Here is an 18,250-nt window from a genome sequence, read left to right as displayed (position 1 = left end):
GAAAAAATAGGGGTGAGAGGAAGGTGATCCTCTGAGGTGAATCTCTCCCTTTGTCCCTGAGGTGAGTCCCCTGGTCTGTCTGTTTCTGAGGTGAATCTCTCCCTCTGTCCCTGAGGTGAGTCCCCTGGTCTGTCTGTTTCTGAGGTGAATCTCTCCCTTTGTCCCTGAGGTGAGTCCCCTGGTCTGTCTGTCCCTGAGGTGAGTCCCCTGGTCTGTCTGTCTGTCCCTGAGGCGAGTCCCCTGGTCTGTCTGTCTGTCCCTGAGGTGAGTCCCCTGGTCTGTCTGTCTGTCCCTGAGGTGAGTCCCCTGGTCTGTCTGTCCCTGAGGTGAGTCCCCTGGTCTGTCTGTCCCTGAGGTGAGTCCCCTGGTCTGTCTGTCCCTGAGGTGAGTCCCCTGGTCTGTCTGTCTGTCCCTGAGGCGAGTCCCCTGGTCTGTCTGTCCCTGAGGCGAGTCCCCTGGTCTGTCTGTCTGTCCCTGAGGTGAGTCCCCTGGTCTGTCTGTCTGTCCCTGAGGTGAGTCCCCTGGTCTGTCTGTCTGTCCCTGAGGTGAGTCCCCTGGTCTGTCTGTCCCTGAGGTGAGTCCCTTGGTCTGTCTGTCCCTGAGGTGAGTCCCCTGGTCTGTCTGTCCCTGAGGCGAGTCCCCTGGTCTGTCTGTCTGTCCCTGAGGTGAGTCCCCTGGTCTGTCTGTCCCTGAGGTGAGTCCCTTAGTCTGTCTGTCCCTGAGGTGAGTCCCCTGGTCTGTCTGTCCCTGAGGCGAGTCCCCTGGTCTGTCTGTCTGTCCCTGAGGTGAGTCCCCTGGTCTGTCTGTCCCTGAGGTGAGTCCCTTAGTCTGTCTGTCCCTGAGGTGAGTCCCCTGGTCTGTCTGTCCCTGAGGTGAGTCTCCTGGTCTGTCTGTCCCTGAGGTGAGTCCCCTGGTCTGTCTGTCCCTGAGGTGAGTCCCCTGGTCTGTCTGTCCCTGAGGTGAGTCTCCTGGTCTGTCTGTCCCTGAGGTGAGTCTCCTGGTCTGTCTGTCCCTGAGGTAAGTCCCCTGGTCTGTCTGTCCCTGAGGTGAGTTCCCTGGTCTGTCTGTCCCTGAGGTGAGTCCCCTGGTCTGTCTGTCCGTCCCTGAGGTGAGTCCCCTGGTCTGTCTGTCCGTCCCTGAGGTGAGTTCCCTGGTCTGTCTGTCCCTGAGGTAAGTCCCCTGGTCTGTCTGTCCCTGAGGTGAGTTCCCTGGTCGGTCTGTCCCTGAGGTGAGTTCCCTGGTCTGTCTGTCTGTCCCTGAGGTGAGTTCCCTGGTCTGTCTGTTCCTGACGTGAGTCTCCTGGTCTGTCTGTTCCTGAGGCGATTCCCTGGTCTGTGAGTAGACAGAGAGAAATAGAGAGGCAGGCAGACAGGCAGGCTGGAGCTCAGTTAATGATTGTTTTGATGCAGCTGATTAGGACTGTGTACTGTGGAGTCAAATTTAGCCCTTCCCCTGAGGTAGTCCTCCTGGGCCCCGTGCCAGCTCCTAAAAGGGTGGTGACTAAGCTGTTTGAGTAAATTCTCCCTGCTGTGATGTCCATCAATGAAATACAGCTAGTCGTGTCTCAGAGGCTTGAAGCTTGAATGAGATCTTTTTAGAATATTTAACAGAGAGTTACATAAATGAATGAAACCAGCCATATTGCTCTTTATACCATGATGTGATTCAAAGTTGAAGGATGGTAAAATAATTAAAACTAAAATGTCAAGATAAAAGCTACTTTAAAAATAATACCATGCAGTGTATTCTATTTGCAGAAGAAATGTGACAGTCCCAGTGTGAAAAAGGCATAAAATGACAGAGACAAAGTGGGAGAATGTCATTACTCTCTACCCATTCTCTGATGGATACATTGATTGAACCCTGTCGGTCGCCTGTTGCAGACAGCGGCAATTTCTTTGTTGAGAGCACTTCACAGCTATTTGTCTGAATCAGACAGCCTGATTCACTGGTAGGGATGCACCTGGCGTGTTGTGTGGGTGCTGCTGCCTGCTGCACCTGATCCTAAAAGACTTGGTCTGATGGATTATTACAGTGATGGTTTTACAGTATGTTAGGACATGGCCAAGGAAATCCCTGGAACAGTCTTCATGAGCAGCAATTTACCCGATTCCATACGACAGATAGGCTGGTGAGAGGTTTATGGGGTAAATCGAGTGGAAAGCACACTGACATTTGTGCTGCCAGATCTGGCAGGAATGAGCCATGGAACATAGCAATAAAGGATTGACTCCATCATCACAGCCGTCTCTGACACAAGTATCTTATGTCAAAAGCATCCTGAAACAGGGTCAGAGCATTTCCGGAGAGATACAGACTGGACTGTGTCATTTGCCACATCATAATCATAAACCCATGGAGAGCAACATCTGTGGATCTGCACTCAGGCCAAAGACCAACACCGTTAAAATGTCCTGGGGGCATGAGGAGTCTGCCTCCCTCAGCTCCTTACAGACCCAAAGTCAACAACACAAACATGTGCACTGACAGCTGTTGTGATTGCATTAGGTTTATTCAGGATAAAGATCATCTTTGCAAATATTAGGAAAGGTTATAAAATCCAGTTGTAGTCCTCAGTTGACACCCTTTTTATTTGACATCTGTTCAAAACACTGAATTCATATCTTTGATTCATTTTGTAATAGAAAAAGGGCTACACACTATAACAGGATTGCAAGGGGAAGTTGCATGAGAAAGTCCTATTCAACAGAACAGAATTTTTGGCAGAGGTTTGTTTTCTTGGCAGAGATCAAAGCCATGTTAATGATGGAGAGAGCAGTTTTTATTTGCTATGATACTGGGACATGTCAAACAGTCTAATGAACACAACTAACAGGGCTTTGTAGAGTCAACCCAAGGTCTATCCACTATTTGATGTGCTGTGTAATAGTCAAAGGGTGAGGAATACTATCCATTTAACTCCTGCAGAAGGATTACCACATTCCAAACATGTGAGACCGGCAAAGAAACACTGGATACACTATGGCTATCAGATGGCTGTCATGCTCAGATTTCTACAAGGAGCAAAGCAAACAAGTTTGTCCAAAGAAAGAGGTGAGGAATATCTCTTGCATTGATCTCAGGTGTACTGGCCCTGCTGGCCACTGGAGCCTGGGGATGAAAACTGCAATGACCAGCCAGTACAGGTGGGGCTGGAGCTTGTCTTCAGTTTAGTGGTGTCCTCTTCATCTAAAGGTTGAATGTTTACCTACACACACACACACACACACACACACACATATATATATATAATTAGTGGATTTGGCTAGGGTGGCAGCCAGGCAGCCTCTGGCTTAATGTGATATCAAATGAAGCCACATCTGAAGCATTTGAAAGTCAACTAGGCATATTATATCACTTTTCCAATCTAATACCAAACATCAACACACATCTTGAAAGCCGTGCTGTAGTTCTGCTCTCCGATGGTACACTATATATACAAAAGTATGTGGACACCCGTTCAAATAATTGGATTTGACTATTTAAGCCACACCCGTTGCTGACAGGTGTATAAAATCGAGCACACCGCCATGCAATCTCCATAGACAAACATTGGCCTTACTGAAGAGCTCAGTGACTTTCACTGTGGCATCGTCATAGGATGCCACCTTTCTAAGTCAGTTTGTCAAATATCTGCCCTGCTAGAGCTGCCTCGGTCAACTGTAAGTGCTGTTATTGTGAAGTGGAAGCATCTAGGAGCAACAATGACTCAGCTGCGAAGTAGTAGGCCACACAAGCTCACAGAACGGGACTGCCGAGTGCTAAAGTCTTTCGTCGGTTGCAACACTCACTACCGAGTTCTAAACTGCCTCTGGGAGCAACGTCAGCACAAGAACTGCACGTCGGGAGCTTCATGAAATGGGTTTCCATGGTCGAGCAGCCGCACACAAGCCTAAGATCACCATGTGCAATCCCAAGCGTCGGCTGAAGTGGTGTAAAACTTGCTGCCATTGGACTCCGGAGCAGTGGAAACGCGTTTTCTGGAGTGATGACTCACACTTCACCATCTGGCAGTCCGAAGAACAAATGCATAGTGCCAACTGTAAAGTTTGGTGTATGAGGAATATAATGGTTTGGGGATGATTTTCATGGTTCGGGGCTAGGCCCCTTAGTTCCAGTGAAGGGAAATCTTAATGCTACAGCATACAATGACATTCTAGACGATTCTGTGCTTCCGACTTTGTGGCAACAGTTTTGGGGAAGGCCCTTTCCTGTTTCAGCATGACAAAGAGGTCCTACAGAAATGGTTTGTTGAGATCGGTGTGGAAGAACTTGACTGGCCTGCACAGAACCCTGGCCTCAACCCCATCGAACATCTTTGGGATGAAATTGGAATGCTGACTGCGAGCCAAGCCTAATAGCCCAACATCAGTGCCCTTTCCTTACTAATACTCTTGAGACTGAACGGAACCAAGTCCCTGCAGCAATGTTTTAACATCTAGTGGAAAGCCTTCCCAGAAGAGTGGAGGCTGTTATAGCAGTAAAGGGGGACCAACTCCATACTAAAGCCCATGATTTTGGAATGAGATGTTCTACGATCAGGTGTCCACATACTTACGGTCATGGTTTGTACCTTGAGGCATGGTTAATAGCATTGATTGGTCCATTAGTTGTTTAAAGTGACTCCCACAGTGAGCGCAATGGTTTGATAGTGTCTCGTATGGTCAAATCAGATTAGAAGTTTTGGTCAGTTTCTTTATTTACCCAGAATGTGATGATCAGGTAGCACCTTTTCACCTTCCTGGGAATGTACTTAAGAGTGACTTGGTAAACACTTCTCAGGACTCAAGTCTTTCCCCATCTCCTTTGAGACACACCCATATCCAGCGGGGAATGTAGCTGCTTAATGTAACAGTGACATTCTTAGAAGAAAAGAGAGCATGCAGACAAAGTGAGCCACAAACCAGACCACCACCATGTGAGAGGTTGTGAACTCTGGGTTCTGATAAATGACTTGTCTGATGAGTAAGGGTATATATGGGTGTTTGCTATTCTCAATGAAAATGTATCATTTGCAATGACATATGACACATAAGACAAATATACCCACACACGCACGTACGCACACAAGCACACACACACACGCACGCATGCACACTCACACTGCACACTCACACTGCACACTCACACTGTACACTTTGTGTGAAAGTTTGTTTGCAACAGGGATATGAATCAACACATCCAGCCCTGGTAACTCCCAACCTTTTCCAAGCTTTGAGAAAGACCAGAACAACAAGAGAAAAGAACTGGCTGCAACTTGTTCTCTGGCATTAATAACAATAGACTCAGCCATTCAATTGCGTTTGGTCCAAAGATTTGAATGGTAATAGTATTTTAAATCCATAGCCACCAGTACAGTCAGTAATAGTCACTTTGGAAAGTCAAACTCTGGTTTTGGTAAAACACGAACTCCTATGAAACCACTTCTTACCTCTGGTACTTACACTGTAATAGGGCATTTCCACGTAAAAAGCCCTATGAACACTAACATGTGATGATCATATTATGAGTACATCAAATTTGATGTCAAATGAGCTAAGAGTCTATACATTTTTTTAAATGAAGGCATACAGTGCATTGGGAAAGTATTCAGACCCCTTGACTTTTTCCAAATTTTGTTATGTTACAGACTTATTCTAAAATTGATTAAATTAATGAATGTACACACAATACCCTACAATGACAAAGCAAAAACAGTTTTTTAGAAATTCTAGCAATTTTATTAAAACCAAAAAACCCAAATACCTTATTTACACAAGTATTCAGACCCTTAGCTATGAGACTCGAAATTGAGCTCAGGTACATCCTTTCTCCATTGATCATCCCTGAGATATTTCTACAACTTGGAGTAAACCTGTGGTAAATTCAATTAATTGGACATGATTTGGAAAGGCAAACACCTGTCTATATAAGGTCCTGCAGTTGACAGTGCATGTCAGAGCAAAAACCAAGCCATGAGGTTAAAGGAATTGTCAGTAGAGAGCCGAGATAGGATTGTGTCGAGACACAGACATGGGGAAATGTACCCAAAAAAATTCTGCAACATTGAAGGTCCCCATGAACACAGTGGCCTCCATCATTCTTAAATGGAAGAAGTTTGGAACCACAAAGACACTCCCTAGAGCTGGCCAAACTAAGCAATCAGGCGAGAAGGGCCTTGGTCAGGGAAGTGACCAAGAACCCGATGGTCACTCTGACAGAGCTCCAGAGTTCCTCTGTAGTCAGTAGCTAGGTTTCCATCCAATTGGTGACAGATTCAAATTTATATTTAAAAAATATGCATAAAGAAAATATGCACATTTTCCCACCATTTGATGTGTTCCCACCAAACGGACTTGTTGCGGCTAAAAATCATTGTGTGATGACGTAGTGAACACAAAATGTACTTTTTACTTGAGTTTTCATATACCAAATAAAAATCTGTTTCCATCACATTTTCAACTACTGATAGTTTTGTCACAAAAACTGTTGGTTAAATAACAAATGTGCCTACTCTGGTCTTGCCACGTGAGCTCTAGCCAACAGCTCGCAGATACAGTGAGGGTAGTCTGTGCGTATAGGCTAGTCTACATGATAAGATTATTATGATAAGAGTGAGAATATTTGCATTTGTCAAACGGCAGTCAAGCATCGATCATCATCATCGATAATCATGTCACCAGAATATTTATTGCAAAGGAGCATATCACCACCCTGTAATAAACTACATGGTTTTCCGAATTGTAGTGGGATTTGGACCACACATCATATCATCATGTGACTCCAAGTTTACTTCAATATAATGGTTATTATATCAATATTTGCGCAAAAAGGCAATTTCATCAGCATTTCTCACATAATCAATCGTATAAATCTGTCAGGATTTAGACAATTGTAAAGAAACTTCCTGTTCCCATCACAGCTGTCATGATTTTTCTTTTTACATGATGACTTTACTCACATAAAAACTGTGGATGGAAACGTGGTTAGTTTGTAGAATAATACCAAAACATGCAAAGGAGGATATTACATTTTTTTTTTTACATCATTCTGTTACCGGGTGTTAATCCACTTCACTTACTGTAGTTTAATAACCAAAATTGATTTTTTCAAACTCAAGGTGTCTTTCTTCAGACATCTTTGAATCTTAATTCGGATAAGATATTTAACAGAGTTTTTGGAAAACGTGGTCAAATAAAAAAAGTGAGGGAGATTTTACCGTCATTTCCCAAACTTTACATCTGCACTGTTCTTTGAGTAAATGTGTTTATGTTAAATTGCCATAATAAGGACTTTGTCTTTTACCTAATAGGGCTATATTTTGTATACCAGCCCTACCTTGTCACAACACAACTGATTGGCTCAAATGCATTAAGAAGGAAAGAAATTCCACAAATTAACTTTTAATTAGGCACACCTGTTAATTTTAATGCATTCCAGGTGACTACCTCATGAAGCTGGTTGACAGAATGCCAAGAAATGTGCAAAGCTGTCATCAAGGCAAAGGGTGGCTACTTTGCAGAATCTCAAATGTAAACTATATTTCAATTTGTTTAACACTTTTTTGGTTACTACATGATTCCATATGTGTTATTTCATAGTTTTGATGTCTTCCCTATTATTCTACAATGTAGAAAATAGTAAAAATAAAGAAGGGTGTGTCCAAACTTTTGACTGGTACTGTATTTAAAGTGATAAATCCAAGTCTCTCAGCGTCATTCTGTCTCTGTGAAATTGCCCAATAGTAACTTTTAATTCGAAAAGCAATACTCTGAGTGCTTGTGTTTTTGCATGTACAGTATGTGTGTGTGTGTGTACTGTATGTGAGCGAGTGCATGTGTGTGTGTGTGTGTGTATGTGTATATGTGCTGGTATCTTATACTTATCTCTTATCAACCCAGTCTCATTGTAAAATGATACAGCCCAGAACATGTACTTCTGCTTTATGTTTGGAACACTGGTAAGAGGATATTTATTGGAAATCTCTCACAGAAAGAGTTTGCTTGTGAAAGTTCCTGCATGCGTGCGTATACGTGTTCATGTGCATGTGTGTGTGTGTTGGTGTCTGGCTGAAATGCCCATCAGATGAAATAAGCTGCTGTGACGCATCATCCCAGATATGTGTACAGTGGGGGAAAAAAGTATTTGATCCCCTGCTGATTTTGTTACTTTGCCCACTGACAAAGAAATGATCAGTCTATAATTTTAATGGTAGGTTTATTTGAACAGTGAGAGACAGAATAACAATAAAAATATCCAGAAAAACGCATGTCAAATATGTTATAAATTGATTTGCATTTTAATGAGGGAAATAAGTATTTGACCCCCTTTCAATCAAAAAGATTTCTGGCTCCCAGGTGTCTTTTATACAGGTAACGAGCTGAGATTAGGAGCACACTCTTAAAAGGAGTGCTCCTAACCACAGCTTGTTACCTGTAAAAAAGACACCTGTCCACAGAAGCAATCAATCAATCAGATTCCAAACTCTCCACCATGGCCAAGACCAAAGAGCTCTCCAAGGATGTCAGGGACAAGATTGTAGACCTACACAAGGCTGGAATGGGCTACAAGACCATCGCCAAGCAGCTTGGTGAGAAGGTGACAACATTTGGTGCGATTATTCGCAAATGGAAGAAACACAAAAGAACTGTCAATATCCCTCGGCCTGGGGCTCCATGCAAGATCTCACCTCGTGGGGTTGCAATGATCATGAGAACGGTGAGGAATCAGTCCAGAACTACACAGGAGGATCTTGTCAATGATCTCCAGGCAGCTGGGACCATAGTCACCAAGAAAACAATTGGTAACACACTACGCCGTGAAGGACTGAAATCCTGCAGCGCCCGCAAGGTCCCCCTGCTCAAGAATACATATACATGCCCGTCTAAAGTTTGCCAATGAACATCTGAATGATTCAGAGGACAACTGGTGAAAGTGTTGTGGTCAGATGAGACCAAAATGGAGCTCTTTGGCATCAACTCAACTCGCCGCGTTTGGAGGAGGAGGAATGCTGCCTATGACCCCAAGAACACCATCTCCACCGTCAAACATGGAGGTGGAAACATTATGCTTTGGTTTTTTTTTTCTGCTAATGGGACAGGACAACTTCACCGCATCATTTGACAGGGCCATGTACTGTCAAATCTTGGGTGAGAACCTCCTTCCCTCAGCCAGGGCATTGTAAATGGGTCGTGGATGGGTATTCCAGCATGACAATGATCCAAAACACATGGCCAAGGCAACAAAGGAGTGGCTCAAGAAGAAGCACATTAAGGTCCTGGAGTGGCCTAGCCAGTCTCCAGTCCTTAATCCCATAGAAAATCTGTGGAGGGAGCTGAAGGTTCGAGTTGCCAAACGTCAGCCTCGAAACCTTAATGACTTGGAGAAGATCTGCAAAGAGGAGTGGGACAAAATCCCTCCTGAGATGTGTGCAAACCTGGTGGCCAACTACAAGAAACGTCTGACCTCTGTGATTGCCAACAAGGGTTTTGCCACCAAGTACTAAGTCATGTTTTGCAGAGGGGTCAAATAGTTATTTCCCTCATTAAAATGCAAATCATTTTATAACATTTTTGACATGTGTTTTTCTGGATTTTTTTGTTGTTATTCTGTCTCTCACTGTTCAAATAAACCTACCATTAAAATGATAGACTGATCATTTCTTTGTAAGTGGGCAAACGTACAAAATCAGCAGGGGATCAAATACTTTTCCCCCCCACTGTAAGCAGGACTGACCACTGAGGGGAACGTGTGATCGAGGTGTGGCTCTCTGAACCCAAGGTAGAGTGTGACTCCTTCCCCATCGTGACATCAACAACTACATTACCAGGGTCAAAATCAAGCTTTGACTCTTCCTGGGCCATCGTGGATGACTAAAAATAATGTCTCATAAACCAGTTTTACAACAGAATCAAACATGCTCAGAAGGCTTTAGCAGGCTAAACCATGGTCAGTGGAGGCAAAAAGATAAGGAGTAGGGATTCATAATTTTCTGACTAAAAAGTCCTTGTATGAGGTGTTGTCATTCATTGACAGCCTGGAAATATTGTGTTTCCTTCAATTGAACTATTTTTTTGTGTGTGTGTGTGTGTGTGTAGTCACGTGATTGAGAAGTTAGAATTTTTGGACTGTGTTTGTAGCTTTCCTGGCACGCTAGTAGCAGGCTGACAAGAGGCCACACCCAGCAGGAGCAGGCCGTCTAGCACAGACAACTACAGCACACAAGATTAGATCTGCTGATTTTCAGGTCAGCAGCAAGACTAAAATATAAACAGGTTTAGGGAGATGACTATTAGAATGAATAAACTTTACAGTTTGAAGGTGTGCTTATAATTCTTTAGTTTTATTCACGACTAGTAGTTTGGTTGGCCTGTATGTATTGCAACAACAACTGTCTTCTCCCAGGCTGTGTGTGACCTGTGCTTGTGCTCACCCAGCCTGGCCTCAACAGCAGCCGCTCACTGAATGTTTATCTTTTGGACTTCTTGCTAGCAGCAAACCCCACACTTATCTCTCCCATCGACACAACCCTCATTGTAATATGATACTGCCTTGGAACTGCTCTACTTCTTCTTTTTATTTTTGGTATCTGTGGTGAGAGCATATTTACTGGGGGGTGGACTCCCTCAATGTACTTAAGGTTCTGTGAGAAGAGTTTAATGTTGTTAGCGAGGGTTCTAAGTTTAGCTATTTGTAATCTACTGACCAAGAATTATTCAATTTTGCCTGCATAAACACAGTTTAATTGCTACTCTTATAATTGCACCTTGATGTTTTGATGATTTCTTTAGACCATGCATTTTCAGCCACAAATGTTTTGATAGTATGTCACATGAATCATTCACAGTACCACTAAAGACATGCTCCGGTACTTTGGCGACTAAGAAAGTATTTTTTAAACCTCCTGCTTTGGGCTGGATGTGTCAATGTGTAGTTCATACATGCATAATCTATTAGCAGAATTACTGTCTTACCTCAATCAGCCACAAAATCCTTAATTTGAAAGCGACTTTTCTTGAAGCTGTGCCGTGCAATTTTGCCTTCATTTCCTCCCATGTGGCCCAGACCCCTAGTAATTAGTGTTCTAGCCAATGAGATTCAGCCCCTTGCATTTCAGTGACAGCTAGCAAGAGACCTGCCCGGCGTTATCCAATGAGGTTGCAAGGCGGGCCCAACAGCTCATGTGGACACAGCATAGAGAGAGAGAGCAAAAAAGAGAGCAATGACGTGGTACACAAATCTGCACATATGTGACGTAGTACTCAATTTCCAGGGACCACTTTTGGCTTGTGAGTGCTACTTTCAGAACTACTGGCTAAAAAGTATACAAAAGTAGCTGAGAATCTCTTTAAAATAATTGCTTGTTCCATTGTAATGCAAACATGCTCTGCTATAAGGTGTTTTACATTGTGAAAGTATACAGTTTGTTCCAAAGAAGATGACTTATTTTGTGTGGATGGGTGCCAGATCAAAGACAGACTCTCCGTTCAACACCCTCTCTTATATCTTCACAGTCTAATAGCCAGTCAGAGATAGGTAGTCCACAGTATCAAAACTAGGTGTTTGAGCTGGGGCATAAAGAGAAGAAAAGCCAATCAACCATTGTAACACTCACCCCAGCACGTTGGCTTGACACAGCCATGTGGAGGCGCGTCACTGAGAACGTGACATGCATACCCTCAGAGGACTCCACATGAGGTAGCACTCCAGCTCTAATCAAGCCTAGCTACATGCTCCTCCTTGCCTCTGTGTGCCATTCTCTCCCCACCACATCCTCCATGTCTGCTGTGCACAGCGCATAGCCAATACGGGAAGGAGATTACTGGTGTATGGCAGAGAATAGAGGAGCCCATGAGCCTGCAGGATGAAATCTGCCACATCCACAGGAACCTGATGTCTTCTCCAGGCACAGATGAATATGTGTCAGGACCCCAGATACAGCTCTGGGCTCTGGGGTGTACACATACTGTATGATTTGAAACATAGCTTCATCTTTTTCCTTCCCTGGTTACTCATGAACTGTTTGCTCAATTGCAAAAAATACTCTTGCACAAATGTGAAGTAAGATGAATAAGTCAGAGTGTGATACACACAGACTAGCTAGCCCTGAAGTGCTACTTGAAAAGTAATTGAGATATTTGTCTGTTTTGATTAAGGCCAAGACACCTCAAGCGTGTAACAGGAGGACATGTATGCTCTCCCGTTCCTCTGTGTTCATAGCTGGTTTCCATCCACCATGTTATTCTTCATACACAGTAAGTGTTTAACAGACTTGGTTACTGGGACTCTTTCACTCCAGGGCCACCCTGCTTCTCTCCTAATTTGGGGTCCACACAGGTCAACTCCTATTATACTCATAATTTAAGGCACGGGCATCAACCCCTCCAGAACGCTCCCTTCTCATAATCTGACCTAAGTCAGACCCTTTTATGTTAACAGACACATAGTTGCTGGGCAACTCGAACACAACCACTACATTCATTTTCTGATTGTAGCACCATTATAATGAAAGCAGATGGGAAAGTGTGTGACCAGCACTTGTTAGCATGAAAGAGCAACATAGAAAAACACGCAAACACACAAAGAGACAGGCGTAGTAGGAGCTCTGGTCGAGTCCTGGACCTCTGGTCTGTGTTTAGGAGCTTTGGCGTGTTGACTGTATCACACACTAGAGTCTATATGCAGTGATGTGAGCTGTCTGTGTTTCTCTGGCAGTATGTTGCTACAGTGTGGAGTGGGAGGCCCAGAGGCAGGGAGCCAGGGTGGCAGACTCGTGGCAGAGCAGGCAGTACAATGGGGGGCCCCCTCCGTCAGTGAGGACGTGGAGTGGGGGTGACTCATCATTTGAGACGTCAGCGCTTCGTCATCAGCTGTCTGCATCAGCACAGCAGTCCATCACTGAAGCTCTGTGCTTACACTAACAACATGTCTTCAAAGGGCTTTCTACCTCGTGAATTAATCACCAACAGGCTCCCTCAGACTGAATTAACTTGAAAGAGTCTTATTATAACACTAAACCCAGGGGTTTTAGGGTTTTGCGATTAGTTCAGTGATTAATAAAATTCATATTTAAAAAATAGGTGTTTGTATTTTGTGAAATACCTGAGTGAATATGGTAAAGCATATAATTACCCTCTTTTGTATGCTCAGTTAAATGGCTACACATTCCTCCTAATTGCCTGTGGCTGTCTGTATCTGATGAGTGTAACCCAAGGCCATTGCCGTCAGCTCTGGTCAAGTCAAGTAAAGTCCTTCCTCCTCAGACGTGGTTCTGTGTCTAATGAGTGGTGCTCTGGGTCTCATCCTTCCTCATGGCGATGATCTAAGGGAGAGAGTGTGAAGGGTCATGCTAATAGCACTGCTATATTAAGCCCCCCCAGATGGGTAGCGCTCTGCCATGACAACCTGAGACACAACTGCCTAATTAGTAAGAAAGTGTGCTGCACTGGGCCCCGTATCCACAGAGAGACTGGGCCTGGCGGGGGGAGAAAGACAGAGGGAGCATCATCATGGTTTAAGATGAGCTCATGCACACTTAACTATCATTCTGAACTCTGGAGTTCAATGACAAGTTATATCAGTTTATCCAAATAAATGTTTCTGCCACTGTTTGTAATGCTATTTCATCTACTATGGCTTGATTTACAAAGCAAAAGATCAACAAAGACATGATACCTTTTCTAATATCAACCATTTCAACTGTAAATCAGTCCGTCACGGCAGGTAAGCACCCTGATGTGAGATGCGTGATGACCACTTGCTTTGTGATGTGTACAATCCACTGGGTAATATTCTAGACATGGTGACATTTCTTTGATCACCATTTCTTCTCTGGTCCTTATCTTGTTTTCAATACATGCACCAGTAGCGACTCAGACTTTGACAGAAAGGAAATAAATTTTTTGATGAATATCTATTTTCATGACATTTATTTCATTCTCAGAATGTCAAACATAAATGACTAAGCTGCATGTGGTCACAAACATTTCTGTCATCAGCATTTACAGAAATCTATTAGGAGGGGATGGAATATTAAGTGTATGTCTGTCTCAGAGGCATAGCTAAAAGGTGTGGCAGTAGTGTGAGGGAGGCAATCTGAAACCTTGTTGGATGAGGATGATTTATTTAATTCATTAATATAATGTTCTGCAGTTCCTTTTTCACTCACTACACTCTCTCAGATGCATACACAGTAAATCAAGGAGAGTTGAAATTATAGAGTAAAACATTTTAGTTAAATTGATTCTACTGGAGTTATTTAAGCCCTCAACATGGGGATACGCTCCCTGGAGTTAGTGTTGATAACTGGAGTTGATTGGGAAAGAGTACTTTTAACTCCATTAAGAGTATCCAGAGACAGGGAGTTAAAACTATGGAGTATCCACAGATGTGGGAGGGGCGTGATTGTCATATTTCCCAGCATGCTCTGTTGCTGTTCGAATCCCTGAGCCGACAAGGTGAAGAATTTGTCGATGTGCCCTTGAGCAAGGCACTTAACCCTAATTGCTCCAGGGTCGCCTTTGATAATGGCAGACCCTGGCCGTAACCCCACTCTCCGAGGGTGTCTGAGGGGGAGTGGGATATGCAACAAACACATTTCCAATTCACATATGCATATTAAACCTGTACATGTGTGAAATGGGAAAAATATAAGCACCCACCCAATTATATTCACTATAGATTGATTGTTAGAATTGTATGTTTCATTATCTGTTTTCGTATGATTGTTGATTGTTTTTGATCTCATGATATGATATGTAACATACATTTTCCTAAACTAATCTAATCTGTAAATGGTTGGATTTATTGCAACCGTTACTGAGAAGCCTGTTCCATTTTACATAATGTAGGAAGTCTAACAACTGTATCCTCTTCCCTGCTCCGACATGCATTCTGAATGTAAGTTGGGTGATGTAAAATGGCTGGACATCGTCCCTCTTAAATGGTTACCCTAGAGATTGGAGGTCATAATGCAAGCCACTATGACACATTAAGGCACATGTAAGTGAGACTTTACACACTTGCACCTCGAGCTGGTCATGGGTGCACCTCAGCCATGCTCAAGGTCCTAAACGATATCATAACCACCATCAATAAAAGACAAAACTGTGCAGCTGTATTCATCAACCTGGCCAAGGCTTTCGACTCTGTCAATCACCACATTCTTATCGGCAGACTCAACAGCCTTGGTTTCTCAAATGACTGCCTCGCCTGGTTCACCAACTACTTCTCAGACAGAGTTCAGTGTGTCAAATTGGAGGGTCTGTTGTCTGGACCTCTGGCAGTCTCTATGGGGGTGCCACAGGGTCCAGCCTCGGGCCGACTCTTTTCTCTGTATAGATCAATGATGTCACTCTTGCTGCTGGTGATTCTCTGATCCACCTCTACGCAGACGACACCATTCCGTGTACCTCTGGCCCTTCTTTGGACACTGTGTTAACTAACCTCCAGACGAGCTTCAATGCCATACAACTCTCCTTCCGTGGCCTCCAACTGCTCTTAAATGCAAGTAAAACTAAATGCATGCTCTTCAAACGATCGCTGCCCACACCTGCCCGCCCGTCCAGCATCACTACTCTGGACGGTTCTGACTTAGAATATGTGGACAACTACAAATACCTAGGTGTCTGGTTAGACTGTAAACTCTCCTTCTAGACTCACATTAAGCATCTCCAATCCAAAATTAAATCTAGAATCAGCTTCCTATTTCGCAACAAAGCATCCTTCACTTATGCTGCCAAACATACCCTCGTAAAATTGACTATCCTACCAATCCTAGACTTCGGAAATGGCATTTACAAAATAGCCTCCAACACTCTACTCAGCAAATTGGATGCAGTCTATCACAGTGCCATCCGTTTTGTCACTAAAGCTCCATATACTACCCACCACCGCGACCTGTATTTTCTCGCTGGCTGGCCCTCGCTTCATATTCGTTGCCAAACCCACTGGCTCCAGGTCATCTATAAGTCTTTGCTAGGTAAAGCCCTGCCTTATCTCAGCTCACTGGTCACCATAGCAGCACCCACCCGTAGCAGGTATATTTCACTGGTCACCCCCAAAGCCAATTCCTCATTTGGCCGCCTTTCCTTCCAGTTCTCTGCTGCCAACAACTGGAATGAACTGCAAAAATCACTGAAGCTGGAGACTCATATCTCCCTCACTAACTATAAGCACCAGTTGTCAGAGCAGCTCACAGATCACTGCACCTGTACATAGCCTATCTGTAAATAGCCCATCCAACTACCTCATCCCCATACTGTTTTTTATTTCATTTATTTTGCTCCTTTGCACCCCAGTATCTCTACTTGCACACTCATCTTCTTGTCACGTCCTGGCCAGTATAAGGTTAATTGGTATTGTAGTTTGGTCAGGACGTGGCAGAGGGTATTCGTTTTATGTGGTTCGGGGTGGTGTGTTTTGTTGAAGGGGCATTTGGTTTAAGTATTCCGGGGTTTTTGGGCACTGTTTGGTTTTCAGGTATTCTATGTTTAGTCTAGTATGTCTGTTTCTATGTTTGGTTAATTGGGGTTGGGACTCTCAGTTGAAGGCAGGTGTTGTCTATCTGCCTTTGATTGAGAGTCCCATATATTAGGGTGTGTTTGTGTTTGTTATTTGTGGGTGATTGTTCTGTGTTAGCCTTGTGCCTTGCAGACTGTCAGTCGATCGGGTTTTCTGTTTGTTATTTTGGTGTTCATTTTGTATTCATTAAAACGTCGAGATGAGCATTCACATACTTGCTGCGTTTTGGTCCTCTTTAACTGACGACAAGCGTGACACTTCTGCACATCTATCACTCCAGTGATAGTGATCTATCACTCCTAACTCATTTGCACACACTGTATATGGACTTTTTCTATTGTATTATTGTTTGTTTATTTCATGTGTAATTCTGTGTTGTTGTTTGTGTCGCACTGCTTTGCTTTATCTTGGCCAGGTCGCAGTTGTAAATGAGAACTTGTTCTCAACTAGCCTACCTGGTTAAATAAAGGTGAAATAAAAATATATATATTTTTAAATGTGACCATATAAACCTGAAAATAGTGTTGAGCTTAACTCCATAGGAGAGTAAACATTACTTGAAATAATTAGCTCTAGAATACTGAACAACACTGCAGAGAGTAATTTTCAATTAATACTGTACAGAGTGAAACGGAATGACACAGAGTTAAATATAAACACTACATTTAGCTTATACAACTCTGAAAAAATAACTCTGTTGCCCGAGTATGTTTTACTATTTTTAGACTGGGACCAAATGTTGGCAGATCAAAATTTTCTTCAAATAGAGTTAAATTTACTCTGTATACTAAATGGACTACCACCATTCTGTAGTTCATTGGAAATGCTGGTGCCAATCTAAGAGGAAAACCTAAGTACGTAGTTGAACTAACCTACACTTCCTGTGAATAGAAAGCGGTTTGACATCACATGTTCAGTACTTCCTTGAATCTTGCAATCTTGAGAGTTGTGAGTAGGCCTAACTCAATCTGTTTAAAATTGCACATTTCTTTAACCTAAATAACAATGGAAAGGTAAATATTCAGTTTTAGTTGTGTGACTCTGGTGTTGTGCAATGACCAAAAACGCTTTGGAGTTCACAACTGTGAAATTCAAATTTGCACTAAAATGGTCTATGCATGTGAAGTTAGACGCAGTGTCTGCAAAAAGAAAGCAGATCTATTATTGCTTTTAACTGTGGCTTAGCCATTTACTTCACTAAGTAAACCACAGAACCAAAGGTTCCCTTGGGCTGATAGTAAAATTCCTCCCTTACTGCACACAAACTAACATATCTGCTTCTCCGAAAGTCCTCAAATCTAGTCCTAATCATGTAGCCGAATCTATTGAAAAAAAGTATCAACCAAAAATGACAATTTAATATCCCCGAAATTGGATGATAGACTGAATTCCCCTCCAGAATACTAGGTATACTTTTCACAGTCCTTTCACTGAACAGGTTTACATTTGTGTTTTCCCATCAGTAAAAATAACAGTGAAATAACAGGAAGTGCTGTTAACCTGTAGTCACACCTTCCTTCACGACATATCAGTGACAGTCCAGTGATTATATATTATATGGTCAATGCCAAATGTGTTGAAATGTTTATTCTGTTGTGGAGCAGTTGTTACACTTGTACTTGTGGATCAACTTTAAAATGTTTTATGTATCATTGGCTCATATTTCATATAGAACATGCAGCCTAAAAAAGGCATAAATTGTTCAGTGCTAAACATGTCGACAACAATATCACAACTTTATAGTGTGGGT

The 18,250-nt window shown here is 43.1% G+C and overlaps 1 protein-coding gene and 1 long non-coding RNA gene across 2 annotated transcripts in view; one reads left to right on the top strand and one right to left on the bottom strand.

The window, feature by feature from the left end:
• Positions 1-18,250, top strand: part of LOC106561179 (peptidyl-prolyl cis-trans isomerase FKBP8) — a 56,456-nt gene that overhangs the window by 4,201 nt on the left and 34,005 nt on the right. The gene's annotated exons all lie outside the window — the stretch shown is intronic.
• On the bottom strand, positions 2,494-11,757 carry LOC106561180 (uncharacterized). The gene is made up of 2 exons (XR_001318746.2): positions 10,953-11,757; positions 2,494-3,208 (listed from the first exon to the last, which is right to left on the bottom strand). It is a non-coding gene; the product is annotated as an uncharacterized lncRNA (long non-coding RNA).

This window comes from Salmo salar, chromosome ssa10 (genome assembly GCF_905237065.1).
Source record: "Salmo salar chromosome ssa10, Ssal_v3.1, whole genome shotgun sequence".
Classification (NCBI taxonomy): Eukaryota; Metazoa; Chordata; class Actinopteri; order Salmoniformes; family Salmonidae; genus Salmo; species Salmo salar.
The sequence above is the reverse complement of the archived record's forward strand: the minus strand, read 5'-3'. Positions and strand labels throughout refer to the sequence as shown.